This window comes from Peromyscus eremicus, chromosome 5 (genome assembly GCF_949786415.1).
Source record: "Peromyscus eremicus chromosome 5, PerEre_H2_v1, whole genome shotgun sequence".
NCBI lineage: Eukaryota > Metazoa > Chordata > Mammalia > Rodentia > Cricetidae > Peromyscus > Peromyscus eremicus.
In genome coordinates this window covers 72,315,193-72,329,325 of record NC_081420.1, presented here as the reverse complement: position 1 = coordinate 72,329,325, position 14,133 = coordinate 72,315,193, and the positions used below count along the sequence as shown (strand labels likewise).

At 45.6% G+C, this 14,133-nt stretch overlaps 1 long non-coding RNA gene across 2 annotated transcripts; it reads right to left on the bottom strand.

Annotated features, from left to right (window-relative positions):
- Positions 1 to 9,079: 9,079 nt before the first annotated feature.
- Positions 9,080 to 13,405, bottom strand: LOC131910555 (uncharacterized). 2 transcript variants are annotated; one of them, XR_009379156.1, is made up of 3 exons: positions 13,041 to 13,405; positions 12,245 to 12,426; positions 9,080 to 9,253 (listed from the first exon to the last, which is right to left on the bottom strand). It is a non-coding gene; the product is annotated as an uncharacterized LOC131910555 (long non-coding RNA). The 2 variants fall into 2 exon arrangements; XR_009379157.1 differs by having other exon boundaries at positions 12,254 to 12,426.
- Between the last annotated feature and the right edge of the window lie 728 nt (positions 13,406 to 14,133).

Sequence of the window (14,133 nt, the reverse complement as noted above, 5' to 3'; positions counted from 1 at the left end):
GCCTCTGGTTTTGTTTTGTTTTTTAATTGATGTTACGTACATACCTTTTAAATAAGAAATTAAATTCTAAATCTATCTAATATCAAAAAAGCAAAAGTTATACAATAGTTAATTTGTTTGTTTGCGCAATTCTTAAAGACCAAGGTTCAAAACTTTGTATCTCTGACATTTCCTTGTGGCTCTTCAGAGTTTTGTCATTAAGAAATCATAATGATGTGTAGTTGTGGGTGGAGGATGTAGCTTGAGAATCACCTCTTACCAATGGTTAATTGACCACTGCATTTGGGAAAAAAGCAGTTTAGGCCATGGATTTATTTTGAGTTTGACTGTTCTCTTGAGAACTTTTGGATTGTTCATCATTTAATGATACTGAGAACTTAAAGTTTAATTCAGCACTTACCTCATTTTTAGTCTTAAAGCCATTTGGGGCTTAAAGATATTCTGATTTTAAGCCAAATCACCCACCCCAGCCATCCATGTGCTTTTAGCAAGTAGACCTAAAACCCGACAATTTGGTGTGAATAATTTACCACCACTCTGCTTTCCCAATAGCCAAGCAGAAGTCTCACTGAATATATCATCTTATCAATAAAACTGTTGGATATTAGCTCCATAGAAGATAAGAGTTTATATAAAACCCATCAGGAGAAACATAAATCAACTAAAAAACTAAAATGTGTACTTAGAAGAAGAGGGTACAGATATTAAAATATAGAATCAATATGCAACAAAATCCAAATGTTCACTTGAGAGGGTATTTCATAGAATGTTATTTCTCATGTGGAATTGTCAAGGAGTGTTGGAGATGAGTACCTTTTCATCAGCAGGTGAGGCTGTTTGCTATAATATTAACATCTGCTGAACTAGCTTTAATTTCCAGATCACACCAGTTGCCTCCTCTTGCCTCTCACTCTCATCTGACTATTGCATGGCAACCCTCAAGACCCCCAAATTAGTTCACGTACTTGTTAACTCACACATTAAGTACTTACTAAATATCTATTGTGTAACAAGTGTTAGGAACTGGAGACAAGGCATAGTTCTGCCCTTAAAGAGCCAATGGGTTTTAGGTAGAAGTTAACACATATAAAGCAATTGACAATAGAGGATGGTGTTTCCCTATAAGTTGTCCCGGCTTTCTGATAACATACAGCAAGGACAAGAGACTCAATTTGATTTGGGAGGTGTGAGGCTAAAAGGAAGGTTTATAAGATGAATTTTCATGGTCAAACTGGATTTAACAAGAGTAAAAACCTTGAAAACAATGACTGAATTTTTCATGTCCAGGCACATGTCCTTACATAGAATCTTAGTAATCCAAGGTTAGGGATGTAGCTTGATTGGTAGAGTACTTTCCTAGCAGAGACAAAGCTCTGGGTTTGATCCCCATCACCACATAAACTGGGCTTGGTGCTACAGGACTGTAATTTCAGCAGGCCAACACTGCAGAGATAAGAGGCTGGAAGATCAGAGAAGTACAAGGTCATCAGGGTTACAGGCTCAAGGCCAGCCTGGGCTACAAGAGACCCTGTCAATAAATGATAGATAGATAGATAGATAGATAGATAGATAGATAGATAGATAGATAGATAAGAGAACAGAAAAAAGTGTCAGTAATCTAAAGGGAATTCTGTAGGCATTAGTTTTCTCCCATTTTATAGATGAGAAAAATGGAGGTGAGAAGGTCTGGAAATGGTATCAAGTAGCAGAACTGTTTGGGAGAATGCTTCCAGCCAAAAAACAAACAAACAAACAAACAAAACAAAACAACAACCAAAAAAACAAACCAGTATATGTGAAGGGCTTAAAGAAAGAAATAAGAATGGTTTGTGTGGGCCACACATGTGGGACTGTGTGTGTGCAACACAACCAAACACAGATTGTTAGAGGAAAGTCACTGATGGGCTCTGGTGGCTCTGGCCATGGGATGTAAATCTTCCAAATTCAAACTTCCGCTCCATAGCTATGAAAACTCCTGATGGATTCTAAACAGAACAGGACAAACTCAAGTAATTTACATGCAAAGGCGTCAGTTCATCCTAAAATTCTTTATGCCCAATGCTGCCCATTTGAATGGAAGACGGAAGTACATCTGACAATTAGTAATAAGTGAGGGCCTATCCTTCCCACCACTTCCCTCTGCATCTCAGTAGCCAGCTGAGCAAGCTTTAGACACAGACCAGGAACTGTCGTTTCTCTGGTTGGGGTTTAGTTCACCTGATAAGCACCTTGCATTAAAAACTTAAGCTGCAGTGGAAAAAGGAAATCACTGTATCTAAAGCCATGACTGCAGAGTCTTTGGAAAATATGGGTGGGGGTGCAGAATTCCCTGAGACATGTGCTCTGGACCTCTGATCTATCCTTGGAGGCGTCCGTTGTCTTATTCCTAAAACCTCCAGTCAGGCAAGGACAGCAGGGAAACAAATGCTTCCAGCTAATTGCACCCCCTGAATACCACCCATGGCCAGAAGGAAAGTTTCACTTCTGGCATACCTCATGCTGATGAATAAACCCTTTGTGGTATACATTTTAGAAATAATATTTGAGGCGCTAAGCAACGCTCTCTGTAGAGTTGATCCCTAATTAGGGCATTTCAATTGCTAACTAGCCACTCTTGGAATGTGGATGCCTGATTAGGATACTTCAAATGCCTCCTCACTCCCAGGTGGCAATTATACTGTGGTATCTCCAGGTAAACCAGCACAGAGATGATGTCACTGCTTGTTACCCAGAACAAAAGGGGAAAGTGTCCCTTTGTCAGTGCGTTCCAAAGCACTCACTGCAAGGGAGAGAAGACATCTTTGAGTGATGGGTCCAGTCATTTCCTCTTCCTGAGCGGACATGCAGATGATATTTTAGTCATGCATGAGCTCTGTGACCCTTTGTCTGCAAGCCAGAGTGACACACTCTGCCACTCTGCTCTCCAAGCTCCACTATTATCCCTCAAGCTTTTGCCACAGCGGGGCGGGGGCGACACAGAGAAGTTGAGACAGACATAGGCTGACGCACCCGGGAAAGACAAGCAATAGCCCAGACAAAGGGCCAGTGACATGTTTCTATGTGGCTGCACAGGAGACGTATTATGCACTGGCTGAGCTTGGGAACAGAGACTTCTGGACAAACTGGGGACAGAGAGGCAAGTTTGCCTCCTTTTCAGTAGGATTCTGCCTGTCTGTTCCATTTAAACCAGACACCCTCAGCTCAGCACAGCTCTTCAGAGAAGTCAAGGCACCACCGGTTGGAATTCTTGGAGGACCCCACCCTTAAGTCTCAGAAACAAACAAACAAACAACAACAAATGGGGGGGTGCCTATGTACACATACATGATGGTATAAACAACAACAAATGGTGGGAGGAGTGCCTATGTACACATACATGATGGTATAAATCCACGGAGTCTATTTGATGGTCAAAGGAATTTATTCTGGGTTAACTCACAACTAGAATAAAGGAGTTGGCCACAGAATCCTGGAGGGGTGGGGCATGGTCCAACGCCATTCTCTGGAGAGCTCGGCCTTGATCCACATTAGCATCCAAGACCATGAGGTAGCAAAGAAAGGCAGCTCATACATGCATCCCAGGTCTTAAGGGTCCCTGGCAGCCACGCCCAAGGGACAGATACCTAGCAGCTACCTGCTGCCTCACTAGGGGTGATACTTCAGGGCATGGCACAGACAACCACCCACTGTGCGTACATGATGTGGGGGACTGCAGGCTGTGTGGGGTACTAGTTAGTGTAGGTGTGTTCACGTGTGTATACAGGCATACATGCATGTATGTGTGTGGAGGCCAGAGGAAGATGGTAGATATCTTTATTCCATCACTTTCCACCTCTTTTTTCTTTGCTAGAAGTTCATCAGTTTTACTAGGCTGCCTGGTCAAATCTGGCTTCAGTGTCAACCGATCTCCCTCCACCCAGTGCTGGGGTTACAGACATTTACCATGTACCATCATGCCCAGCTTTTAACGTGAAGTTCTAGAAATCAGAACTCAGATCTTTATATTTACACAGCAGACTCTTTATTAACTAAGCTGTCTCCCCATCCCAAACAGGATTTTGTATGTGATCTCAGGAAGACCATAAATCTCCTTCCCTAAAATATCACACACACATACATACATGCACACACATTATATATATATATATATATATATATATATATATATATATATATATATATATATATATAATGTGTGTGCATGTATATAATGTATGTATATATCAATGCATCTGAAGCAGAATCATCTTTAAGCATAAAAATAATGCAAAAAATTCTTTACAATATTATCTTATTTCAAGTTAGATTATAGCTTTAAAGGACTTTCTGGTCTTTGGAGTGTCCAACAGTGATTTCTTTATTCCTGGTAACATCTCAGAGGGAGATTAGTGGCATTCCTGTACTGTACTGGACACAGGGATGTTTGAATTCTCAAGGGTCTGTGAACCTCCATTTATGACTTTGGAGAAGGGGAGTCAAGGAGAATATGAATTCATCCCCATGATGAATTCATAGATGGGTCCCATGTTCTCTGCAGGTCACTATGTAGGATCAAGTTCGGCCTGGATAAGTTCAGTAGTTTTTTCCCATGGACTCAGACCCCCTCCGAGTCACAGGAGAGTGACGTGGGGCACATATAGTGCTCCTCAGTTTCCTGTTACTGTAATAAAGCACTTGAGATCACCACTTTCAAAGAAAAAAGGGTTATTTTGATTCACAGCTTTGGAGGTTTGTGTGCATGGTCAACTGGCTCCTTGCTTTGGGGCCTGTGGTGAGGGGGTTCCTTAGCGTGTGAATGGTGGAGAAGGCTGCTTATTGTGGTTGCTGGGAAGCAAAGAAAGTATTGGGTTCCTACCCAATACTCATTTCAATCTCATTACCAGTAACCTCACTTCCTGTCACTAGGCCCCATCTTCTAACAGTCCTCCACACCAACAGTGCCACAGGCTGGGCCATCACTGAACATTTATGACGCCAACTTCAATATGATGACTATTAGGATAATGGACAGGCCTAGCAATCAAACCCCTTTCATGACTAAGATCAGAGAGACAAAGGAACAAGCCACAGCCACCTCTCACCTCACCAACTCCTCAGCCAAAAGGAATGAGCTCCTTTCTATTCCTGGCTTGGGTTCCTTTCTCCACCCAGCCATATCACTTCCTGTCTCAACCTCCCTAGTGCTGGAATTAAAGTCATGTGCCTTCCAAGTACTGGGAGCAAAGGCATGAGATCACAAATGCTGGGATTAAAGGTGTGTGCCACCACTGCTGGCTTCTATGGCTAACTAGTGGCTGACTTTACCTTCTGATCTTCAGGCAAACTTTATTTGTTAGATCATACACAAAAAATCACCACAACCATCAATATTTTTTTGTTTTTTTTCAAGACAGGGTTTCTCTGTGTAGCTTTGTGCCTTTCCTGGAACTCGCTTTGGAGACCAGGCTGGCCTCGAACTCACAGAGATCCGCCTGCCTCTGCCTCCCTAGTGCTGGGATTAAAGGCGTGTGCCACCACCGCCCAGCCAATATTCTTATTAGAAAATACAATTGATAGGTTTTTTTTTTTAAATTAGTGTGTGTGTTAGTTATTTTGCGGCGCTCTTACCCTGTGAGGAAATGTAACGAAACATGACAGAATCCACTAACAAGAGTTTTATTAAGATGAAAGAGACAGACAAGTGCTCAGGTCTGTGGAGAGACACATGTGTGGAGAAGAAGGAGGAGAAGGAGGAGGAGGAGGAGGAGGAGGAGGAGGAGGAGGAGGAAGAAGCTGGGAATATGGCACAGGCTTATAAAGGGTAGGTGGCGCTGGGTGGCGCACATGTACACAGGTTCATGTGGCTACGCCACGGATGCGCGTAGATCACATGGTTGTGTTGCATGCTCTTATGCAACCATGCAAAGCCACAGGGTCCTGGTCACATAAGACACCTTGGTCCGGAAATGGCTATTTTGACCCAGAACTGGCTAGGCAGAAGTGTCTAGGTCTGCCAGACATGCCCAACTGTGGGGGTATGTTGTGAATCTATCTGTGTGTGTGTGTGTGTGTGTGTGTGTGTGTGTGTGTGTGTGTGATAGTTTTTAGATGTAGACCTGGTAGGATAACCCAAGGCCAGGTTAATTATGCCATTGCATGACTTGCAATTGCACAAAACATGAGCAATACATCAATTAAACTTATTAAAGACCTAATGTACAATCCAAGTACATCATACTTTCAAAACCCATGACAGAACCATGAAAAGTTCCTCCCCGAGCTTGGAGTTGTTGGGTAGTCCACTCCTCGTTCCAGGCCCGTGCTCTGTTCCAGCCTTCTCTTCCTCTAGTAGTTGTAAGTGCTGGAAAGGTGGTGGGGGTGAGCTCTTCCGACAGCCATTTCCATTTCTCTCAAATGGCAGCCTCCTCTATAGCCCCACCCTGCCCACCACCTCCTGCATGAAAGACAAGAATCTGCTGGCCATCCTCCACCTCCTCTTCACCCTCCCCACCTGCCCAAACCAGGTCGCCATCTTGATTTTCACCCTCCTCAGTATCTAACGTTCGAGCTGAAATACAGGGTTAACTGCAAACAAGTACTAGATTGGTTTTGTTGTGGGTTTGGTTTGTTTTGTTTTCAGTCAAACTATGTCTAACACAAACAGCTTTTTGTCCAGATACCTAGGGAAATTCCAGCTGACATGCCCAAGTGCTATGAACAAGGGGATCCACCACTCTCCCCAAGGCTGGGGCTCCTGCAAACAACAATTTCAGTGCATGGAAGCCAACAAGACCATTCCTGAGCACATGCCCAGCACACGTCCTTTCAGACCCTGAGGGTCTAAAAAGTGGACAGAGAATCGCAGCCTTGCCTCCAGCCTGAGCCTGTTCTGCTGACCCAGCGCTGCCCATGGTGCCCTATCTCTGCTTCTTCTCCCAGTCCCTCAGTGGGCAAAGGGAATATAAAGATGAGAAAACTGCCCTTCCCTCCTTCAAGGGCTCCAAATCTCCTGGGGACTCTCGAGAGCCACCGTGAGACAAAGCTGCCTTTTGAATACAGTTCACATGAAGGGCTTCCCAGGAGCAAAGGAGAGCAGGGAAAGTTTCACAGAGGAGGAAATGCTGGAATTGGGAGCATGAAAACCAAACAGAGGGGACATCAAGATAAGCATAGGGGACAACATGTAAAAGCCCAGAGCGGAAAGCAGGTGACATCTGGAGAGAGGTAGGTCATCCCATGTACCTGGAACACATGGTGCTGTGGGAATAAGGGAGAGGCAACTGAAGGGCAGACAGGATAGATGATGTAGAAAGCGGGTGACTGGGGAGAGACAGGGGGACTTCCGCGCGTCACTCTCTGGCAGCCTGGATGGCCAAGCTCTCTCCCTACAAGTGAGTCACTGCCTGCCTATATTCCCTGTCTAGCCCTGAGCTTGGCTTGACAGGGTGTGTGCTGTCTAAACATGGCCCTCCTCACACAATGTCAGTGGTTATTAATGTGTAAGGTCAGACCTGCAGCTCCAGATGGGCAATAGGCCCAGAACTTGGCCAAAGTTTCCTTCCCACTGGGCCTGCAGACAGGCTCCTGCCTCAGGAAGGCAGACCTGCCTCAGGAAGGCAGACCGTCACTCAGGAGGTGCACAGAGGAAAAGCAAAAGGGAAATGCTAGAGGCTAGGTAGAAACTTCCCAGATGGGGAGTGGCTGTCCTGGACCTTCATTCTCCCTGAATCATTCTCTCTCAGTCTGTCTGCTGCCTCTCTCTCTTACCCCTTGGCATACATGTATGTCATATGTAAATGTGTATACAACTTTTTAGAGGGAACATTAGTACAAATGTGAGGAAGAACAAGGAGATCCATTTGCTCAAGGAAGACTGATTCTGTGGGTAGGGTTGCGGTTATTTGTGATCAGGGATGGAGGCGCTCAGAATGATGTCAACAGTGGGAACCAGGGAGGTCTCTATACACAGGAAACACAAGGCCAGCAAGCTGATGGAAATACCAAAACTCTTTTCTTAACTGTGTGAAATGACTCATCGGCAACAGTTAACTAGCAGTGACGTTGTGGACATTTTACTGTTACTACTCCTTGCTTGAAGTGGGTATTGTTGGTTTTCCTCTGCACAAACGCCCTCAGAGAGATGGTCAGGTGGTGGGGTTCTTGGTAAATCCACATTTTTGCATCTGTCATCCCAGTAAGTATTTATTAAGTAAGTATTACCCATTGTGCATCAGGAACTAAGACCATAGCAGTGAGTAGGTGGAGCTTATAACTCAGTGATTGTATGCATCTCAACAGTCTCACTCTGGCTGGGGACAGAGGTTAGATTATAAGGTCTATATCGGTATATCAGATGGAAAAGAGAAACTGTGGGCTAGAGAGAAGAGAAGCAGCTGGTTGTTGGGATTCCGACAATAAACTTACTGATTATTACTGATTTTGCTGTGTGTGTGTGTGTGTGTGTGTGTGTGTGTGTGTGTGTGTGCATGGTGTGTATGTGTGTGAGTATGTGTCTGTAGTGTATGTCTATAATGTGTTTATGTGTGTGAGTGTGTGTGTGAGTGTATGTCTATAATGTGTGTAATGTATGTGTGTGAGTGTATGTGTCTGTGTGTGTATGTGTCTCTGTGTATGTGTTGTATGTGTGTATGTCTACAGTGTGTGTGTGTGTGTGTCTGTCTGTCTGTCTGTCTGTCTGTCTGTTGGGTAGCAGGGGGTGATGGTGTAGGTCCTAGTTGTTCTGGTCACCCTAACCAAAGGAAAACTCCCCCCTTCTCCTTTCCTCTCCTTCCTCTTTGCCTTTCCTCCCCTTCTCCCCTCTGTAAGGTTGCAAGTGAGAGAGGCAGACTAGGCCAGATATTGACGATGGAGGATGGGGAGAGGGTGCAGAGGGGGGTTCTTCCTCGCCAGTCCGTATCCTGCTCCACCTCCTTCTAGAGCCCACATCGGGAGGAAGCAAAAGGAGGACCACTGCCTCACCACCTCCACTAGGAGGGACAGCGTTGAGCACGGCTCAAGGAGTCTCAAGGCTGAGCTAAGTACTGACCCTGAAATAAGTTCTTTCTCTCTCACCCGGATGTGTCTGGTAATCCACCTTGTATCTGAAGCAAGCACCCATCTCAGAGACTGAGACCTGGCCACGCGTCTCTGGTGCCTGGGTTCTTCTCATGGAGACCCATTGCCATGGAGGTACCGACACTGTTGTGATCAGAGTTAACATCTGACGGCCGCCACACTGGGGACTTCGAGGTTTCCTCATCTCATCGAAAGACTCCTGAGGGATGAGGGAGGGGTATAAAACTTGTAATCTCAGCACTCAGGAGGCTGGGTTTTGAGTTCAAAGCCAGTCTGTGCTTCATAGTGTAGAAGGAAGAGAGGGAGAGGGAGAGGGAGGGGAAGAAGGGGAAGAGGAGGAAGAGGAGGAGGAGAGAGAGAGAGACAAGGAATACAAAACAAGACAGAAAAGAGAAAAAAGAAACAGGAAGGATCCTCACTATCTAAGGAAAGAGGAGGGATGGGCCTTACCTTTCCAGGTGCATGGTTGTGGTGGGGTCTACCTGTCCTATGCCCAGAGTGAACTGTCTACTATTCAGTTCTAATCCAATCATGGTTGAAGCTTTATGATGTAAGGTGACAGACACTGGGACCGTTCCTTCTGGAAAATGGCTCTGCACTGATGTCCTGAGTGTGCATTGTTCCTGGAGACTGAGGATGCAGCTAAGGTACATTTCCAGTTGAGGGTAAGTATGAGGCTTCCATGAATTATGCTTTCTCTCTGGACTTTCCTTGTTGAAAATGGGAAATGTCTTTCTGCCCATGATCTGTTTGAGAATGTTGAGCAGTCGAGGTATTCCTTGGCTCTTTGTTGGAGCCTGTATTATGAGACTGGAGACTTGATTCCCTCATCTGGAGTCTGTTCCCGCCCAGCCAAATTACCCAGGAGCCTGGCACCCAGGCTGTTTGCACAACACATTTTTAGACTCTGAGTCACCCATGAGTTCCTTCTGGTATCAGGTTGGATTGAACAGCCCTCACAGCATCCTGTTACCTTGGCTTCCTTGTATAGGCAGGTCCGCTCCAAAGGTTTCCCAGGAGCCCCGCCTCCACAAGTGGAGCAGCCAGGGCAGATCAAAGGCTTGCCTTTGTCCCACACCCACTTGACTGGGAATACCAGGTATTGATAAGAGGGGTTTTATCATGTCCTGCCTTACCAAATTCACAGAAAGCTGCCTTAGGCAAAATGGTGTAACAGGTCCTATTCATCTGGGGATTTTTTTGTCTGTCCTTAGGTTAACATTAGCTAAGATATGCTCTCATTCCCACTAAAATACAGTGTCATGTAGCATGTGTTTCTTAGCAATAACCTTGCCAGGTCTAGGCACGGCAGATACTTGCAGATACTGTAATAAAGGAAATCGACACCTCTCCTCCCTCATGAAGGGGTCAAAAGGTGCGAGCATTTTGACTATTTCCACTATGAAATCCTTCTTTGTACTATATATAACAGGTTTCCCATGACTAGTACAAAACTATACTAAGAAAATCAGGGACAAAAGTGACATCAGTCAGCCGTCCTCTTAAGTCAAAAAGTTAAGTGTTGCAGAGGAAAACAGAAATCTGAAGCATGGGCCTGTGGAAAGGGGGGTGGCCGTGGCTTCTCCCAACAGTTGCTCTGGGTGTGAGTCTCAAGCCGCACTAGGACCGCACCACTCTGCCTTCCATGGCTGCCTTTCCTGCTGACTGCCTTCTGTATCATAAATCAACAGGGATTAGGTGAAAGGTGACCTATTTTAAATTATATGATACAGACAGGTTCAAAAGGCAGCAAGAGCCACGAGACCTTCTCAAACCAGAAAGGAAACAGATGACCAACTGGTCCTGGGTGCAAACTGCTTCCACCTGAAACGGCACCAAGAAAAGCTTCCCGCTTGGCATGGTGGTGCATGCCTTTAATCCCAGCACTCGGGAGGCAGAGGCAAGAGGATCTCGGCTCGAGTTCGAGGACAGCCTGGTCTCCAGCACAGCCAGGATTGTTACATAGAGAAACTCTGTCTCGGCACCACTGAGGCAAAGTTAACGGAAGAGAGACTTCTGCTCTGACGTGGGACAGAAAAAGAGACAGGTACTTCTCCAGCAGGGTACGTGTATGTCTGTTTGTTTACTTTGAGGTGATATGAGTTACACCGAGGCGAGCAGTTTATCACCAAGCTACACCCCAGCTTCATATGTCTGTGATGTACATGTGTGCAACATGCTCGTGCACACACGTAAGGTTTGCACTGTGGGGTTTCCAGTGGTCGGAAATGAATGCTCAAGTGTCCATCACCAAGGATTCCACGAGTAGGGCCAGGTGAAGGTGTAGGTGGTATTCTGTACCAAGAGGGAAGAAGAAGGGGCACAAGTCTGGCTGCTGCCAGCGTCTCCCGGGGCAGTCCTCTTCCGTGTGTGCTTGGCTGTTACCGATTGATGCCGTGTTGCTAGCTCACACAGGGAATCATCGATTTCAGAAGCACATTAGCTCCCTGATCTGACTCTCCCCGAGTCCAGGAGTCCAGAACCATCACGCAGCTCATTTGTTTACTCTCTGTATCGTGTTTCCATAGTGAGCCCCTAGGTTAAACTTGATAGTCTTAATCTTCCCAAGCTCATGAAGAACAATTAAAAACTTAGGATCTGTGTATGTGTGTGTCACAGGGGAAATCTGATTATCTTCTTAGTTCCCGACAGAACACAGCTCTGAGCTGTGCAAGCCTTGACTGTCTGTTTTCTCTCACTTTCCCTAACCCCTGCTCTACCTCTCTCCGGGCATCCATTCTGAGTTTGGTGTGTATTTTGTGTATGTATATGACTGCACAAAATGTTCATTTGCCCTGGGTGAATAAATTTAAGATTGACATATTGTATCCTACCTGTCATTTTTGTTTTAACCTCTTTTTTTCACCTTTGTAAATTTATCTTATTTTTGAGACAGGGTCTCATGTAGCTCAGGTTGGACTGGAACTCACCTATGTATCTGAAGATGACCTTGAATTTCTGATCTTCCTAGTTCCACTTCCCAAGTGCTGGAATTAGAAGCACGCCCCACCACGCCCAATTTGATGGAGTACTGGGGATCGAACCTAGGACCTTGTGGGGGATAGGCAAGAATTCTACCAACTGAGCTTTAACCCGGCCACTCATCTGTTTTTGGTTTCCGTTTTAGTCAAATGCTATTAATTATAGTATCTGTGTCTTCAGGTAGAATTTATTTCCAAGTAAAGTATACCTTCCTGACCTTGGCTGCCCTTGATGGTGAATTTGCTCTGGAGCATGTGACACCAGCCCTGCCCAGATGTGGCTGCCTATCTTCAGCTGAGCGGTGTTTTGATTCCTCCTCGATTGTTCCCATGACTGGGCCTTTTGTGGCAACTGCCACAGCTTCAGGTGCCTGCTCATTGAAAGTTCATCCTAGAGGTGAGTTTTAGGATCGCAGAGGTTAGTGCCACGCCGTTAGTGCACACAAAATTAAATATTTCTGTACTGTCACCTTACTGCCACCACGTAAGGTCATTGCCCCAAATTCCATGACACTAACAGTTCAGTAAATCGGACAGTTCTTAACTCTTGCTTTTATTAGAATTCCCAGCATTCCAGTCCTTCCCCTAATGTAATCTCTGGCCTTCCAGACTTCTCTCCCTCTAAACCACACCCCTAAACAATCCCCTTATCATCTCACCTGTTTGCAGGGCTGTGACACCAGCTTCCTTTTCCCAGATGGAGACTCACACCTTGTATCCTCTTCACTAAACCTGGTGACGTCCATCTTCTAGAACCCCTCTGAAATCCCTAGTTAGCCCCCAAATACGAATTCACCAGTACACCCAGCCCAAGACTTGCCACCGGCCCCTGATTTTAGCAATCTGTACAGCTGAGTCTGCAGTGGAACTGACCCTGGGCGTGTCTTCTCCCTCCATGGACCTGGGAACCCCTGGGGCAGAGCACAGGCTTTGATTTCCAGCAGACCTGGGTTCAAATTCTGACTCTTTTTCTCACTCGTGGGTGACGTAAACCAGCTTGCTTACCTGCAGAGCCTTAGATTCCTCGTTTGTGAAGAGAGGACAACACGTGTGTATCTTGAAGGAGACTAAAGATGGCGCCAGGAATATACAGCAATGTGAAGGTGGGAAGAGCACACATCCTCCCGGCAGCCTTTGTGTGAGTAAGAAGCAGCCACTGCCCACGAGCTGGCTTCGTGCTCAGCTTAAGTTCCTCTCAGGAAAGGTAGACAACAGTTGGTGGCGCTCCAGGAACAGCCTGTTAAATGAAAGTGAACGGAGGCCATCAGAGCGCCGAAGGGGCATGAACGAGCTAGCCTGGTGTCCTTTTTGTTAGCTGTTGCTGATCACCAGTGTTGCTACAGGGTCTCTTGTCATCATTCAGAGCATCCTGCCCTTCCACCCCCAACGCAGCCACTTCACATTCTCCGTTTGTTTTGTGGTTGCCATGGTTTATTTGTTTGCACATTGCTCCCTGAGTTTAGTGTGAAGCTTCACACCTGTGGAGAAGGGTCATAGACTGTACCACATGGGAGCAGTATAAACACACTTACCGCGCATGTCTAAGGAGAGCCAGCTGGCCCTGGAGGTGCGTGCCTTGGCATGGAAGAGAGATGGGCTATGGCAAAGGGGCTCAAAATCAGCACCATGTTTTTTGGAGATTGGCATCTAAGGCAAATAGAATGCATTTCTGTTCCCTATCTAACTTCAGCACACAAGAAAAATGGATTTAAAATATCCATGAACATTCGTATTTAAACAGAAATGTCACAAGAAGACGTGAACAGAGTGACTCGTGAGGGTTGTCAGTCACTCTGGGGATTTGAAAAAGCGGAGAACCAAAGCACTGTGGTAAAATATTTTTAGAAAACCCAATGAGTTTGAAATGGAAAGATTCAAGTGTGAGTTCTGGTCCTTGACTTGAGAGCCAAGACATCTCCAGATCTTCAGAACCTCTGTTCCGAATGCCTAAAGCGGAGATAAAGAATCAGCTACTTCATGGGGAAGCAAGGGAATTAGATCCTTGCAAATGGGAAAGCAACATCCTAAACTCTAAAGCGGTTGTTTATCCTCAGCCTTTGAAGAAAGAGCATGCCTTACGTTTGCAATTGGAAAATAG